At 42.9% G+C, this 18,804-nt stretch overlaps 1 protein-coding gene across 2 annotated transcripts in view; it reads left to right on the forward strand.

The window, feature by feature from the left end:
• The window catches only part of MEGF10 (multiple EGF like domains 10), a 180,468-nt gene that overhangs the window by 21,828 nt on the left and 139,836 nt on the right, over positions 1 to 18,804 (forward strand). The gene's annotated exons all lie outside the window — the stretch shown is intronic.

Below are 18,804 nucleotides of genomic sequence, written 5' to 3' on the forward strand. Positions count from 1 at the left end.
CTAAAACTGGCACACACAGGATCTGCTGCAGCTGTGCATGCCAGTGGAGCCTTACTGCTCCTTTCTCCATCAGAACCAGTGACAATATCCAGGACTTCCCGGCATGGTGGGGCATGTGACCTCCTATTATGTGACAGTGCTTGGGTCTAGCATCCAATTCTAAGAACCCACTTTCCTGCTTATCGTGATCCCTAAATTTGACCTAATCATTATGCTTTTCACTTAACACCTCATCAATGGCGCACACATCTTCCAACCCACTTCCTGCGGGTCCAGGCTCTAATAAACACGCCCAAAAAAAGGCAGGAAGTGGAAGCTTTGAGGAGATGGCATCAGGGAAGAAGGAACATCAACAATGTTGTAATAGCAATACAAATAATAGTTATTTTTGACAACCTAATACAGTGGAGCCTCGGATTATTAGCATAATCAGTTTCAGGAGAATGCTTGTAATCCAAAGCACTTGCATATCAAAGCGAGTTTCCCCATAGAAGTCAATGGAAATGAAGATGACCTCCCTGGGGCGGGGGCTCCTGCCAAAAATGATGTGTCACAGAAATGTCATCTTACGTTAAAGTGAGAAGCGGGGGGTGCTGATTTCTTACCACTTCTCCCATGCAGCCAGCGAAGCGGGGTGAGGGGCCGAAAATTACTTCTACTTAAGTTGGGGGGCCCTCCACAGCTTTGCGGGGCCCTAAGCGGCTTGCATAGTGAGCCTATAGGGCGGATCGCCCCTGATTGCATGTAATACCACATGTGGCCAGAGGTGGGGGGCACTGGAGAGACTCGGAAATACTAGGAGACCGCTCTGAGTGTTTTCGAACAGCTCCAAGTGTCACCGGCGCCCCTGCACCTCTGGCCAAATGCAGAGGCTTGAATCCTGCTCATTTTGCGAGGCAACACTCGTAAACCGAGTCAGGATTTTGAAAAAAGCTTGTATTGCGAAGCGCTCATTAACCGTGTTACTCGTAATCTGAGGTTCCACTGTATAAGCTTACTTGAATAATCAACTTTCATGCTGTAAGTGCTGCCTGTCTGCTGGCCATCTCTTTCCACAACTTACACGATTCCCTGCATGCATGGGAGCTTCTTCTCTGCTGTTTTCTTTCAGTTTCTATGGACTATATATCCCATGGTACCTTGCTGCCTGCAAGCAGTGATTCCTGTATTGACTCTGCCTCCTAATACTCCTCCTCTCAGCACCTCTGTTGTTCATAAGGTGGGCTTTGTGAAATGTGTGACACAGCATTGTCTACTGACAAGGCATATTGAATATGTGTCACAGACTTCAAATAAGTAAATGTGTGTGAATCTTTGCAAAGTAAGGTTACAAACTTCAAGACTATTCAGATTAATAGGAGTAGTCTAGAAATATTTTTAATTTTTTTTTTAAACATCACTTGTAATAGAAATAAGCATGTCAGGTCCTCTTTATTGAGAGTTCTGGGGTCAAAAATATTGCAGATCTCTAATTTACCTTTAAAAGCAATAGAATTTATTTATTTATTTTTTTACTTAAAAAAAATAATAATTTGTTTATGTCCGAGAACTGGAAGTGATGTTGGAGGTCAGTCCAGTCCTCCAAGGGCATAGAGACGATTGGGGGCCATTTTGCCCTCACTCGACTTCCTGTCCAGCGAATGGCTGTATCGGATCGCCTCCAGGGCCCTCGGTAAGATCGGAAACTAACAAGTGGAGGTCAGTCCAGTCCTCCAAGGGCATAGAGACGAGTGGGGGCCATCTTGCCCTCACTTGACTTCCTGTCCAGCGAATGGCTTTATCGGATCGCCTCAAGGGCCCCCGGTAAGCTTGGAAACTAACAGGAAGCGGCGGGGAAACAGAGGCCGCCTCTAAAAGTGATCCTGTGACGAATCTGCCCGCAGGACCATGTAACGCTATTAGCGTTAATACACTCGTTACGAGCGCAGCTGTATCTTTCCCTAACAGCTGCGCTCCATTCACTAAGACGTCCGCGTCACTTCTGGTGCGCGGACGTCTGCGATTCACGCTGGAACGCGGAAGTGCGTTCCAGCGTACGGCGCCCGGTTCCTCTCACAAGCCCGGGCTATTTAAATCCCCAGGTTCGGCGGCAGGGTGTTCGGATATTGTTGTTGGACGCCTGCCGCCACCTGTGATTCGGAACCGCCTGTTGGAGCCTCTCCCTGTAGCACCTGTCTGCCCAGCAGCCCTATCATCCACCCTGTCTCTGGGATTCAGCTCCACGGTACCCTCTCTCACCTTCTCAGCTCCAGCCAGCTTAGCTGACCAAGCAGCTCTACAGAAATCCCTGCAATCTGGACATCACAAACTAACTACCTGGAAACCTTCTCCAGCAGCTGCTACTTAACCGCAAGTACCATGTTACAATAGTAAAGACTACTGCATATGTTCATCTCTGTTACTAAAAGGACTGTACACTTTAAACCTCAGTAACTTCCAGTCAGTAGTCTATTTTCCTTTAAACCAAATTCACTTGATGCACACACCTCCGCTAGTGTACTGAAACATAAGTTTATTATTTGCATCCAAACACAGCCACTCTGCCTGAACTGAATGCTGTCCTGTCAATAGATATAATAAGAGACTGTCTTATGCTTTCTGCTTAATTAGCTTATGAGTTAATAAGCTACCTCGGTTATAAGTTCCATTTTCTCACTGGAGGTTGTGATGAGTAAACCCCAAACTCTTACTATTGATTGAGAGTGAACCGGTGGTTGAACCCTGAGTATCCTCCGCAGCTGAGATCCAAAACTAAACCTCTTAACCCAGAATATTTGCAGAGTCATTACATACCTCTTACCTTACAGTGGGATCAAGAAAAGATTACCATTGAAGCCATGGTCGATAGCGGAGCCTGCGGCAACTTCATTGACTCAAGTGTTGTAGAATCAAATAAAATTCCCTGTGTGTTCAAGCATACTCCTGTGTCTCTTACTTTTATTGATGGTTCTACTTCCTCTTCTGGTCCAGTCTCCTCTCAAACTTCTCCTCTTCTAGTTACCTCTGCCACTGGTCATACTGAGACCCTCATTTTTGATATTATTTCATCTCCTGTGTTTTCTATAGTTTTGGGTCTCCCCTGGCTTCTTCTTCATCAGCCTACATTCGTATGGTCCACAAATTCTCTTTCTTTGCAATCCACTTATTGTAAAGAGAGTTGCTATCCTACTTGTTCTATCTCTTTCTCAGAAATTCACGATGTTAAACTTCCTGTTTACCTACATGAATTTGCAGATGTCTTCAGTAAGACAAACGCTGATACACTTCCTCCCCACAGGATCTATGACTGTCCTATAGATCTTATTCCTGACTGTCCAATCCCTACCGCCCGGATTTACCCTCTTTCACAACCAGAGCTTGTACATTTGAAGGGATACCTAGATGAAAATCTTAAGAAAGGATTTATTAGGCCCTCCACTTCTCCAGCAAGCGCAGCTATGTTCTTTGTAAAAAATAAGGATGGATCTCTTCGGCCAATCATTGATTATCGCTCTCTCAACAATATCACCATTAAGAACAGATATCCTCTACCACTTATTCCAGAACTGATTGAACGTCTCCAGACCGCTAAGATCTATACAAAACTAGACCTCAGGGGTGCGTACAATTTGATAAGGATCCGTCCGGGGGACGAATGGAAAACGGCATTCAAGACCCGATATGGTCTCTTCGAGTATACTGTTATGCCCTTCGGGCTTTGTAATGCTCCAGCAACTTTTCAGTGGTTCATTAACGACATTTTTCGTGATCTTCTTGACATTTGTGTTGTGATTTATTTAGATGACATCTTAATTTACTCAGACACTCCTGAAGAACACAATAAGCATGTGTGTTGGGTTCTGGCTAGGCTCAGAACACACTGCTTATATGCAAAACTTGAGAAGTGCGTTTTCGGTCAAACTACCATCTCATTCCTCGGTTACCTAATCACGCCTAACGGAATTCAGATGGACAGCACCAAGGTAGACTGCATATTGTCATGGCCGGTTCCCCAATCCAGGAAGGCTCTCCAGCGATTCCTTGGATTCTCAAATTACTATAGGAAGTTCATCAAGAATTTTTCATCAATTGTGAAACCACTTAGTAGTTTGACTAGTTCAAAATCACCCTTCTCTTGGACTAAGGAAGCACAAGAATCATTTGATACACTAAAAGTCAGTTATACTTCTGCTCCCATCCTTCAATTGCCTAATCCACTATATCATTTTACACTGGAAGTTGATGCCTCGCTTTTTGCTTTGGGTGCGGTACTCTCCCAACGACCAACATTATCAGACCCTTTGCACCCAGTTGCCTTCTACTCCAGAACCTTATCGCCAGCTGAAAAGAACTACCCAATTGGGGAAAAAGAACTCCTGGCAATAAGGGATGCCTTGGCTACCTGGAGACATCTATTAGAGGGTTCCACACATCCCATTACCATCCTCACAGACCATCGCAATTTGCAACATCTAAAAACATGTAAGACCCTTTCCGCCTGCCAAGTTAGATGGAGTTTATTTTTTGATAGATTCAATTTCATAATCTCCTACCTTCCGGGTACACAAAATATTAAAGCTGACTCTTTGTCCTGCATGTATGAAGACCAATCTATGGAGATTCCCCCTTTATCCATTATCCCATCTCACCGATTCATCGGTACCACTTTATCTTTCAAACAATTACTCATTCAAACCCTATCTAAAGAGGGTTCCCAATTACCTAAAGGAATACTAAAACAATCTAACGGGATATTAACATTCAATAACAAGATTTACATCCCACCAAAGTTACAACTCAAACTACTCAAACAACTCCATGACTCTCCTCTCGCAGGACATCCAGGAGTCAGTAAAACCGTCCAGCTTGTTAAGAGAGACTACTGGTGGCCCCATTTAACAAAGACAGTCCAAGATTATGTCAGTTCCTGTCATATCTGTGCCACCAATAAACATTCACGGAAGCCTCCTTATGGATTATTAACATCCATCCCAATACCTAATAGACCTTGGGACGTCATATCCATGGATTTCATTGTTGATCTCCCGAGATCTCACGGAGCTAATACCATCATGGTCTCAGTGGACCTTTTAACAAAGATGGCTCACTTCGTTCCTCTAAAAAATTTACCAACTTCTCAAGAAACAGCACAAGCCTTCATTTCCAACATTCTTAAACTACATGGATTGCCTTCCCAGATTATTTCTGATCGTGGTTCACAGTTTATTTCTAAATTCTGGAAAGCACTTTGTCAAAACTTACAAATAGATCACCGCATGTCCACCGCTTACCACCCTCAAACAAATGGTCAAACGGAACGTGTCAACCAGATACTCGAACAGTATTTACGTTGTTATTGTACACATCTTCAAGATGACTGGTTTCATCTGCTTCCACACGCTGAATTTGCTTATAACAACGCCACCAGTTCTTCTTCTCAGTTTTCACCATTTTACGCCAACTATGGATTCCATCCCAACAGTATGCCATCTACTTTCCATCCAATTAATGTTCCTGCTCTTGAACCATATCTTTCAACCATAAAGAACACTCTGACTATACTTCGTTCTAACCTTGAGGCTGCACAACAAAGACAAAAGAGATATTATGATTCCCATAGAACAGTACCTCCCTCATACAACATAGGCGATTTAGTCTGGCTATCCACTCGGAATTTACGTCTTAAAATTCCTTCAAAGAAACTAGGACGTCAATTCACTGGTCCTTTCCCAATCTCTCAGATCATAAACACTAACGCTGTCAAACTACTATTACCTCCAGATTGGAAGATTCATCCATCATTCCACGTCTCACTTATCAAACCGTACAAACTTAACCCATTTCTTAACAGAGATCCTCAACCTCCTCCTCCAGTTGAAGTCCTTGGTGAGACCGAATACCAAGTAGAGAAAATTCTCGATTCTAGGAAAAAAGGTTCTTCTCTCCAATATTTGATACGTTGGAAAGGCTATTCCTCCATTGATGATTCTTGGGAATGTTCTTCAGATATTCATGCTCCTCGACTCATTAAACAATTCCATCACAGATACCCTAATAGACCATCTCTTACTAGGTGCACCGGTGGTGCCCCCTTGAGGAGGGGAGTATGTAACGCTATTAGCGTTAATACACTCGTTACGAGCGCAGCTGTATCTTTCCCTAACAGCTGCGCTCCATTCACTAAGACGTCCGCGTCACTTCCGGTGCGCGGACGTCTGCGATTCACGCTGGAACGCGGAAGTGCGTTCCAGCGTACGGCGCCCGGTTCCTCTCACAAGCCCGGGCTATTTAAATCCCCAGGTTCGGCGGCAGGGTGTTCGGATATTGTTGTTGGACGCCTGCCGCCACCTGTGATTCGGAACCGCCTGTTGGAGCCTCTCCCTGTAGCACCTGTCTGCCCAGCAGCCCTATCATCCACCCTGTCTCTGGGATTCAGCTCCACGGTACCCTCTCTCACCTTCTCAGCTCCAGCCAGCTTAGCTGACCAAGCAGCTCTACAGAAATCCCTGCAATCTGGACATCACAAACTAACTACCTGGAAACCTTCTCCAGCAGCTGCTACTTAACCGCAAGTACCATGTTACAATAGTAAAGACTACTGCATATGTTCATCTCTGTTACTAAAAGGACTGTACACTTTAAACCTCAGTAACTTCCAGTCAGTAGTCTATTTTCCTTTAAACCAAATTCACTTGATGCACACACCTCCGCTAGTGTACTGAAACATAAGTTTATTATTTGCATCCAAACACAGCCACTCTGCCTGAACTGAATGCTGTCCTGTCAATAGATATAATAAGAGACTGTCTTATGCTTTCTGCTTAATTAGCTTATGAGTTAATAAGCTACCTTGGTTATAAGTTCCGTTTTCTCACTGGAGGTTGTGATGAGTAAACCCCAAACTCTTACTATTGATTGAGAGTGAACCGGTGGTTGAACCCTGAGTATCCTCCGCAGCTGAGATCCAAAACTAAACCTCTTAACCCAGAATATTTGCAGAGTCATTACAGACCAACGCCGATTAAAATTGCAATAAAATTTGATACCGGTGTTATGGCATCTACCTGCTGCCATAACGCCAGTATTTAACGTTGAAGTAATGACGTATATTTACTGAGGGTGGTCGGCAAGTAAATAAACTGGCAACTTGGTGGACTTAAACATTAAAAATGTTTATTGGCTACACAAGTACATCCAGTAAAACAGTGCTAATGCGTTTTGCCTGCTGTTGCCTTACTCAGAGCAATGCATAGTTGCAGGCTTATATCTATCAACCTTAAAGCGAGGGTTCACCCAGTACATACCTTTATATTCTGTTTTTGTCCAGGGCTTCCGGGTTCCGATGACTGCGGAACTGGGCGTTCCTATCCTTCCGTTCGAAGATTGATGGCTTGTGAAACAGGTGACCTGTCGCTCAACGCGTGTCACCAGATGTCGGGAAATAGCCGAGCTGCGAGTCGGCACTATACGGCGCCTGCGCAGTTAGCTCTACTCGGCGGGCGCAGGCGCCGTATAGTACCGACTCGCAGCTCGGCTATTTCCAGAAATCTGGTGATGCGCGTTGTGTGACAGGTCACCTGTTTCACAAGCCGTCAATCATCGAACCAAAGGGTAGGAACGCCCAGTCCCGCAGTCAACGGAACCCTGAGGCAGGGATAGGAACGCCCAGTCCCGGAGTCATCAGAACGCGGAAGCCCTGGACCAAATCAGAATATAAAGGTAAGTACGGAGAAAAAAATAAAAAAAACTGCCGAAAGTATATGCCCTTACTATGCTGGCTCTAATGTTAAAAATGTGTTTTTAGGGTGAACCTCCACTTTAACTGGGCCTAGGTTCCCAAAGGGCTCCTCATGGTCTCTGGGATCAGTTTGCAGACCACAAGGGCACTGTATTATTACCTTAGAAATTATTTAGGCCAGATCGGGTTTGCTTTAAACATTTATTTTCAAGTTCTCTTTGCACATTTGCTTTAACAGTAGTTGTGTGATCTGTAACTTCATCTTTCTTCTCATCATTAGCCATGCTAATCATTCCCATGCATTCCACCAAGTTCTGGTATTCACTGACGTGTCTGAAATGAAGCACCAGGCGTAAACTGTGATACAACACAGGTGGAAATCGCTCTTTACACCAATGACAATCCAGTACAGTGGCAATACAGAGCTCACTGTATAAAGAAAAAAAAATAACAGTTTTACCACAAGTAAATAAAAGCAAGAGACTCTTCTATCTTGTGTAAGCCAAGACTAAAGCAAAGGCTTCTTTTCTTAGGCATTTCTTAAAAGCAGATAGTTACCGAGCTGTGCCAAGCAGTGTGGAAGGAGACAGCTCCCCTCTATTCATGTCATGATGCAAATCATTCTTGGGAGATCTCCACAGGAAAGAAATTCTCATTAGACCGCTGAGTGCAGTTATTGCTGCAGTGGATTTTAATTATCCATATAATTATATTCTGGTGCCTGCTCCTGCCCCTTTGTTTGAAACACTTCACACTGTTCTTATTTTTAACTAGAAACAAGTCCTCTCTACTTGAATACGTACCGTTTTATTGCTGCTAAGAGCTGTAGATATTTCAAAACTTTAAATAATGGGCTACAGGGGCATTTGTCAAACCCATCCTGCCTTCCATGTGGAAGTGGAAATGTGATAACTGTTTTGGAAGTAACCTACATTATTTGTTATTTACACTATATTGTCAAAAGTATTAGGACGTCTGCCTTTACACACACATAAACTTTAATGGCATCCTAGTCAGGGGTCAAGTCCTGGGGAAAAAATTGTGGGAACTCTCACCCAAGATCCACTCCCCCACCAAAAAAAATAAAATGATACGCTCATATGCATAATTACTAAACCGCATGTTTTTTTTTCCGATCCACTGTACCTTAGTAATCCTTTGTTACTGACCGCTTCCTGTATATGAATTCATCGGGTAGCGGGATTTAGAAAGAACTTTCTAAATCCCGCGATAACTTGCGGCAGACCTCCGCAACGTCTCCTGGAAACAATGACAAAAGCTCCCAGGAGACATTGCGGCATCGAGGAAGTGACTGAATACCCGCACACTACCTGATGAATCCTTATACAGGAAGCGGCCAGTAACAAAGGATTACTAAGGTTCGCCTGCCCCTGACAGTGACTCGAGCTGGGCATCGCCGCTTAGTGAAGGATTGGCTCGGGTGGCTCGGCTGCTCTCGGCTGCTCTAGTCCTGCAAAGGGAACTGCGTTCCTGCTGTGAAAAAAGTGCAGGAACTTCGTTCCCACGCGATCATGGAGGACTTGAGCCCTGATCCTAGTCCATGGTGTTCAATTTTTAGTTGGCCCACCTTTTGCAGCTGTAACAGCTTCAACTCTTCTGGGAAGGCTGTCCACAAGGTTTAGGAGTGTGTCTATGGGAGTGTTCGACCATTCTTCCAGAAACGCATTTGCGAGGTTAGGCACTAATGTTGGATGAGAAGACCTGGCTCGCAGTCTTCCCAAAGGAGGTCAGGACTCTGGGCAGGCCAGTCAAGTTCCTCCACCCCAAACTCACTCATCCATGTCTCTATGGACCTTGCTTTCAGTCATGTTGGGACAGGAAGGGGCCATCCCCAAACTGTTCTCACAAAGTTGGGAGCATGAAATTGTCCAAATCGTCGTCCTTAAGGATTCCCTTCACTGGAACTAAGGGGCCAAGTCCAACCAAAAGCTGGATGTGCAGACTATAAAATTGTTGTCAGATGTGAACTCAACGTCCAATTTCCATTTCATTAGTATGGTTTTCGTACGTAAAAAAAATCTTTTACTGATGTTTTTTTATTGCTGTCTATGTCCCTGCTGAGAAAACCCTATTCTGGTACAGATATAAAGATGAAATTTGCTCTATATGACACAAACATTCATTTAAACTCCATGAAGATTCTAATTATTCCACATATGTTATCTTGCGAAGCTAGTACCACCACTTGATTCTTTAGAAATCAAACACTTTTGGCGGTATTGGATCCCTGTTGTGCATCGTGGTCCCATCCACTGATCACTACATCACCAGCGTGTCCTCGCTGCTCTAAATGGCGCATACTAGTGATTAGTGGATTTACAGCATGCAGCAAGGAGTCCCAGGCCTCCAACACTTGTATAGGGTCGTATACTAAAGCAGCAAAACTGATAAATATATTTTATGTAGCTGTACAGGCTGCATTTTTTTAACTCCAGAATGATAGTAATATAGGACTATTTGTGATGTAAAATGTTTATTTACCAGGAATGACCACACATGACTCCTCATTTTTCTCTCACATATCCATACAAAGTAAACGGTCTATAATGTGAGGCAAATGTGAACTGAAAATCACTGAGTTTGCCAGTTCAAAATAGTGATTGCTAATGACTTTTAGCTGGATTCACGTAGGGCGGCGTATTTTTGAGCCGGCGTAGCGTATCGTATTTACGCTACGCCGCTGTAAGTCAGAGAGGCAAGTGCTGTATTCACAAAGCACTTTCCTCCTAAGTTACGGCGGCATATCGTAAATGGGCCGGCGTAAGCGTGCCTAATTCAAATTGTGAAGAGGTGGGCATGTTTTATGTAAATAAATCATGACCCAACGTGATTGACGTTTTTTAACGAACGGCGCATGCACCGTCCGTGGACATATACCAGTGTGCATTGCTCCAAAGTACGCCGCAAGGACTTATTGGTTTCGACGTGAGCGTAAATTACGTCCAGCCCCATTCACGGATGACTTACGCAAACAACGTAAATATTTTAAAATTTGACGCGGGAACGACGTCCATACTTAACATTGGCTAGGCCAGCTTTTTGTTCGACTAACTTTACGCCTGAAAACGCCTTACGTAAACGGCGTATCTTTACTGCGACGGGCAAGCGTACGTTCGTGAATAGGCGTATCTCGCTGATTTACGCATTCTAGGCGTAAATCAGCGTTCACGCCCCTAGCGGCCAGCGGAACTAGACAGCTAAGATACGACGGCGCAGGCCGTCATATCTTAGCTACATTTAAGTGTATCTCAATTTGAGAATACACTTAAATGTACAACGGCTTAGATTCAGAGTTACGACGGCGTATCTACTGATACGCCGGCGTAAACCTTTTTTGTTTTGTTACTGTTACTGTTCTCATTTTAAGCTACATTTTGCAAATTGTGAAGCTTATAGTTCATTATGTTCCATTTGTTCTCTTACTAGTCAGGTCGTATCTGTCACACATTCCATTTTTTAGGTAAATGTTGGAGTACCTACTTGAATATGGACGGCCCCAAAGACTAAAACAGTTGGCACTTGCAATCTCTGTCTGAGAGAAAAACAGAAAAGATTAAACGATCAAGTTTCCCTTTATTTCCTAACAAGCCTTACAACAGCTGCCTCTGCTGGGTTTTAGCAACTGTTCCTTATGTAGACAACAAACTTTCTGTTTTCTGAAGGGGGTTTACTTACGTCATCTGCATGTGGTATGGATTAAACCAGTAGCAAAGGCCTATTGTGCACTACGGCTCGCTAATATTTGAACATGATTTTAAATAATGCAGTCTATTTCAGGAGCTCAGTGCCATGACTGTCTATTCCTACTTCATCATGGTGACCAACGCTGTATCCAAGGCCCAGGCCTAGGGCAGCACTTTGCAGGGCAGCACAGAAAGAGTCCCAGACGGCTTGCGCTACACTGTTAGAGGTGGCTGCACTGCTTCCGGTATGCAGGCGATCGGCTCTCCACAACTGTGTGTGTGTGGGGGGGGGGGGCTGGGGGTGCCGCTTCAAATTTTGACTGTCCTATCATCCTGGACCACTAACCTTTCTCATTGTGCTATGTTTTCTGCTGCACCATTGGCATGGTTTTATCATCTTAGTCCTCTCCATAAAATTATCAGAAATGTATGCTTAAAGTTGAACTATAGGCAATACTTTTGTTTTCATTTTGGATAGAGTAGGGGGGGTTATCGCCCCTGTCAGTTTATTTTTTACCATCCCTGTCCCATTGCAGAGTTTTCCTTTCACTTCCTGCCCCATAGCCAAACAGGAAGTCTATGCAAATTAAGGGAATCCATTGCCATCTCCCAGGTCCTCAGAACTAGTGTCAACACTCGAAAATTTCAGGGTGGGTCTTAAACAGCAAGGGGGTGTGGTATTGACAGGAATGGGTGGTTCATATTTAAATTAGGGAGTGTACAAGTATAGTCAGGCCTAGGGCAGCACAAAACCTAAATACACTACTGATGGTGACCACAGATTATGATGGTCATTGGGTTCTAGTTTAGGAGAGTAACTTCGATATTAGCAACCGTACCAGCCTTAAAGCTGAATTCCAGGAATTCAGCTCCTTTGTAAAAAGTGAAGGCACACTATGAGTTAAGTCCAAGGAGCTGCGTGATATTTCCTGGGCTTTTCTTTATTATTTACATTATTTATTTTATTGCACTCCTTAAAAAAAAAAAAAGCTATTGCTGTATTTTTGGGATCTCTGCACTGATGCTTCAGGTCCAAACAACTTTAAAATTAGAGTCACTGCAAGTGCTATGCCTGCCCCTCTGCCCAATCACAGAAGCCTTTATAATATGTGAAATCATTCACAAAATACAAAGGCTTCTCTGAATGGGTAGCAAATGGGTGCCTCTTTCACCTCTTTCACGGCTTCAGGTGTAAGTGTATGCTCGGGCAGAGCCATAAACCTGTTAGATTTGAATAATAGAGATAAGTTCAGGAGATGTCATGCACCACCATGGATTTAACTCATAGTGTATTTGCGTTTTTCACAAAGTCACGGAATTCCTGGAATTCAGCTTTAATCCAATGTGGCAGATTATGGCTGGATTGGAGAATGTTCTTGTGTTTGTTGAGAGCTTCACTCTGATAATATATGATAGTCACCCACCTAGTCTGTTTGAAGAAAAAGTGGATCGCTTGTGATGGCGTTTCTTGGGCAGTCTCTAAGGTTCCTGTTATACAGCTGCCACCGTCTTTCTCTGTAGGCACAAACATGGACGTTTTCTCAGTGTGAACCTGCATGTTTGTAGAATAATTGTGTTGGGGAAAAATCTCTAAGTAGCTGTTTCATAGCTGTTTCATGCATACAGGTCCAGCTGCTGTTTAATGTCTGCTGCAAACTGAGCCAAAATTGTTTTCACTCTACTATATTAGTAACTATAGAAAAGTTTTTCTTTATTTCCCATTGTATTTGAACTGTGTCATGTGGTGAATGGAAGGTTACTACTAATCTCTAGACAAATATATCTTTAGAACTTCTATATACACACCTGTATCTAAACAATAGCTATAGGTTACAGCTTCAACCTGGCCTTTTTACTTTTTTCTGCCATCTTTAATACAAAGTTTTCTGTTTTAGGTCTGTTTTGCCGGAGGCAGTGACTGTTACCCAATCAGTACCATTAGACAGGTTCAAAGTCATGGTCCCAAAACTGAACCCAGGGATATGCTAACAACCTAAAGCTGACCATAAACTGATCGAAAATTCAGCCGGATCAGCATGGACTGGCCACATTTTATTCAGTGTGTGGTGATCCCCATACTGTAGTAGTCGATCACTTGATTAACTTCTGTCAAAAGGAAAACTTTTCTCGATCAGCTGCTGGGTGGGTGCAGATGTCAGAATACCATGTCCCGGCAGGTGGGTTCTCTAACAACCTTGTTTGTATGGATGGAGGAATCCGTTTTTTTTTAGTCTGCTGGCTGATTAAAAAACGAACAATGTATTGAAAGCTTTAGATGAATAAGAGCATGAATCACTGCTCATGACTTTCTTTTAATGTCGTCTTTAAAGTGATTGTAAAGGCTCGTTTTGAAAAAAAAAAGTAACAAACATGTCATACCTACCTCCTCTGTGCAGCTCGTTTTGCACAGAGTCTCCCCGATCCTCCTCTTCTGGGGGCCCTCGTCAGCTCTCGCTGCTCCTCCATGCATCAGATAACCCTCTAGGAGAAGCCCTCACTGGGGGGGTTACCTTACGGGCACGCTTCTGAGTCCAGCATTTGTATCCATAGACACGAATGCCGGTCTCGGGCCCGCCACCAACACCCACGTCATTGGATTTGATTGACAGCAGCGGGAGCCAATGGCTGCTATCAATCTATCCAATCAAGATCCGGGACCACGCGGTCCCCGCTGAAGAAAATCGTGGCTCAGGTAAGTAAAATGGGGGGGGGGCTGGGGGACCGGTAACTGCCAGGTGTTTTTTTTACTAATGCATTAAGGATGCATTAACGTGAAAAAACACAAGGGTTTACAACCCCTTTAAACCATTTTTTTATCCATTTAATTTTCTAAGCCTAGCTGATAGATGCTCCGCTGTCTGTTGCTTTCAAACCTTTTTGATCACAGACCTAGAATATGTATATACTTTTCAGGATTTTTTTTTTTCACACTAGCATAAAGTGGTTCTAAAACCTTAAAGCGGCAGTAAACCACATCCTTTAAAAAAAAAAAAAACCTGCAAGGCAATGGCATAATGTGTTAATATGCATCGCATACTAGCACATTATGAGATGCTTACCTTGGAAAGAAGCCCTCCAGCAGCACACTGTCACCTCTGACAGGGCTTCCATCTTTACCTGATCTTCCCTCTGGGTCCATGTTCTTTGGCCGTCTGATTGGTTGAGCCACAATGATGATGATGTCACTCCCACGCATGCCTGCGGGTCACGGCCACGGCACAGAGCTCTGAAGGGACAGCACGGGTATACCATCCCTTCAGAGCGCATGCGCCGCTGACTCCGACGGCTGCATGCAGTGTGAATATCTCTTAAACAATGCAAGCTTAGGAAATATTCACTGTATTTATAGGTAAGCCTTCTTATAGGCTTACTTGTAGGCTCCACTCTATCCAAAACAAAAGTTTTGCCTTTGGTTATACTTTAACCATTTTTTCCCAGCATTATCTGTATTTCCCCCATAACATATTCTTACTATTTATCATTTCTCATCCACAACTGTTTAACCTCAAATTGTAAGAGTAAAGCTAATCAGTTTTAGTATTTAGTGGCTGCATGTTTTTACTGTCACCGAACTGCTTTGGATTTTCTTAAGAATGCCCTTTACTAAGTGCAAATCCGACTACAAACACCTTTGTCAGATTCCCCGATGAAGAGGCAACTGAACTGGCAAAAACACTTTGGAGTTGAAGTGGCTTTGGTTGCCTTAGCTGTGATGTATCACTCTTCAAAGACGCCTGGGATCATTGATTGCCATTCACATTTGCATTGAGTTAGAACAAGCCTTTATGTATTTCAAACCAACTGTAATTCAGACTTTTAAAAGAATGTACTTCCACATTTCTGTAGTGAAGAAAGAAAAGACCATGAAAGAAGATCAATAGAAAACAAACATTAGACTGCTGGATCAGCTGGCTTTGGTTTGAGTCAAATTGCTGCCTTTAATATCTACACGTGCATTCTGTTATTATCAAAAGCAATGTTCTGACTCCACAGATGACACAACACTATGAAGAGCAAAACATTTATAGAATTTATATTTACTGGTTACATACATAGAATACATGAAGCCTTTCTCTTAAAATATGTGTATTACTACTATAGATACATTACGGCTATGACTAATGCTGTGTGCCGAAACGCGTAAGTCTCTGTGCTTAACTAGTAGGACTTCTGTACTCGACCTTCATCAATAAATTATCACATTCAGATTAATAAATTGCCAGCTATCTATTTTCACATTATGTTGCGCTCGGGTCTAAGGAAAACCTCACTTTTTTATATAAATACAATATATATGTGCATCGAGCAGGGATGTCCTATGCACATTTCTCTGTGATTAGACAAAAAGGACAACATGGGGGAGAACTAAAAGTATGCTTTAGTAAGCTTTGGGGCCATTTGCACCTTCATGTTCTGAAGCGTTGTGATAATGTTCACGTTTTGTTGCATTGAGTGAAGGAAGCTCATTGCATTGAGTGAAGGAAGTTCCATTCAAACGGCGCCACCCTTTGGGCTGCTTTTGCTGATCCTCGTGTTAGTAAAAGTTTGGTGAGGGACGATTAGCACTTTTCAGTCTTCGTGCTTTCCACATAGTTTTCTGCTGTTCAGTAGGTGCTTGTGGGATCGTATCTGTCTTTCAGTGCGTGTAGTGAGTTTGTATCAGTTTTTTCAGTGCATTCTTTTCCACTCGTTTCAGATTTTCAGGTCGTTCTTCATAGGCCTTGCTGTTCTTCAGTGCGTTCTGTTAGTTCGTTCTGACCAGCCGACCGTTTTCTAGCCATGTTGTGGGTGCATACTCGTCGTAGACTTTGTGCTGTGCAGGGGTTTGGTTTGGGGGTTTATGCTTTAACCCAAGTCCAGTCCATGAACAGGGTGAGGAGGAGTTCATGGATGAATAATTGGTTGCTCTAGCGTGACCCATTCTGTCATATGCCTCTGCTGCGGGAGATCCAGGAGAATAACCCTGATGATTACAGGAATTTTCTCCAGATGATGGAACCCGTTTTTTCATCGTCTGTTGGCTTTGGTGTCCCCCTACATCAGGAGGCAGGACACTGTCATGCAGGAAGCTATCACTGCCGAGCAAACTCTAGTCGCCACGTTGAGATACCTGGCTACTGGGAGAAGTCTGCAGGAACTCAAGTTCTCAACAGGCATCTCCCCCCAGGCTCTGGGGATCATTATACCACTGGGGACATATATGTCATCTGCTGCTGTTCCTGATCTCTGGTAGTCCAGGACCAGATTGTGCTCCCAATAGTATGTGCTTCTCAAGCTCACAATTTTAGTTTTCTATTATTTGATGTGTGCCCTGGGCTCCCAAGGCTGAACAAATTGCAGCAGGTTCTCCAGCATTGCCTTCCTCTTTATTTTCTTTATGAGCCAAAATAAATGGAATTTATTTTTACAGTTAATACTTGACTATGAATTTTCCTTCAAATATGACAGTTTGTTTGTGAGTAGGCAGGTAAATTTAAAAAATACAATGTGTAATTAACAAGGGACACCAACACCCTCCTTGAGGGTAAAAAATAAAAGATAATAATGTTGTTGTGGTAACTTGACACACAAAACGTATAGAAATATATATGGAGATCAGTAGAAATTAATTGAAAAAATACACAAAAATGTCGATCTTGATTAAAATATTTAATAAAAAATTACAATAAAAAAAAAAAAAAAACATTATTATGGAGATCTGGCTTTCAAAAACAAAAGATTATTCATGAGATCCTGAGAAATAATAAAGAAACTAGTTTGTCATAACTCTGTGTGAATATCAGCAGAAAAACAAGTTCATTATTGTAGCATTATAAAGAAGAAAAGAATGCATTAAATTAAACAATGCAAACATTTTCAGCGTGATGAATGTGCTATCTCCACTCCGAACGCTAGTTTTACCAGAACGAGCGCTCCCGTCTCAAACTTGATTCTGAGCATGTTTTTTTTTTTTTTTTTTCCTCGGAAAAGCATAAACAAGACCGGTTTTCCCCAACGGGAAAAAGTCTGCTGGGAATCCCGGGGCGAAAAAAGAAAACACGTTCTCTTTTTTTCCCCGCAGTTTTCCTGTCGGGAAAACTGCGATGAAGCATACATACGGCCGGGATTCCCGGCCAAAAGCCCTCATGGCAGTTTTCCTGCTGGGAAAACCGGTCGTGTGTACGAGGCATGACAGAACAAAAGCCATGCCGGGCCTCTTCAGAGTAACTGCTGCTTCCACACAAAGAGCAAGGGTCCTTCATTTCATGATACTAGAAGGTAGAATGTTTTTTTCTACACAGGCTATGACTGTTTTTCAAAGATAACAAACTATAAGACATCAAATGCTTTTTTATGCACCTGGAATGCATGAACTGATAAATCGAAAGCTCTTGGGTTTTACAATACCAAGGCTTTCTGTGGAAAATCGGGACAGTTGGCAACTGTGTTTCAATGTAACTTTGGATGAGCTTACCACAGATAAAAAAACATCTTGGTGAATGTATAACCTGGGTGGTTTATCATGTTATGAGAGCCTTGTGACATTCAGTGAGAACAATGCATTATTTCACCCATAGAGTAGTGAAGTTGTATGAGCAGTGGGTGTCTCCTGTGTTTGATCTTGGTTACAATGCCCAGGTGCACTAGACGTTCTTAGATCTTGTACTTGCTGTCAAACATTCAAAGCCATTAAACATTTCACATTTTAACAAAATATAAGTGGTAGAAAGAACAGAAGTTTTTTTTTTCTGTTTTAGCTTACTATTACAATGACACTTTACTTGAAAATCATTATTTAAAGTGTGTAGTCAAACTCGTTTTTTTTTTTCTAGTTTTGGATGAATTAAAACTCCTGTTCTAGCTTTTATTTAAAGGGGCTGTAAAGGTTTTTTGTTTTTTTTTCTAAATAGGTTCCTTTAAGCTAGTGCATTGTTGGTTCACTTACCTTTTCCTTCCATTTCCCTTCTAAATGTTTTTTTCTTTGTCTGAATTTCTCACTTCCTTTTTCTTCTCAGTAAGCTTGCCCCCATCATCTGAGCCATTCTAGCTGGGGGTTAGTCAGCATGCTCGCTGTGACGTTCACTAAACTGGCCCTAGTGTGTGTTTATGTACAAAATGGCAATGCCCATTTGTTGTCACATTCTATATGCTGGTACTCAACCTGACCAATTGAGGAGGGTTCAAGAAAGACCTGGCAATCCCATGGAATCAATAAGAACTAGATATGATTGTATAAATATATCCTGTACAGCAGTGGTCCCCAACCTTTTTGGCACTGGGGACCGGCATTGTGGATGAAAATTGCGAATGGGCGGGGGGGGGGGGGGGGGGGGGTCTGGGTGACGATGCATTTTTTTTTTAACATTAGATTGGGCCTAATTACGGGAAGCAGAATCGGGTGTT

The sequence above is a fragment of the Rana temporaria genome, chromosome 1 (genome assembly GCF_905171775.1).
Source record: "Rana temporaria chromosome 1, aRanTem1.1, whole genome shotgun sequence".
NCBI classification, from domain to species: Eukaryota; Metazoa; Chordata; class Amphibia; order Anura; family Ranidae; genus Rana; species Rana temporaria.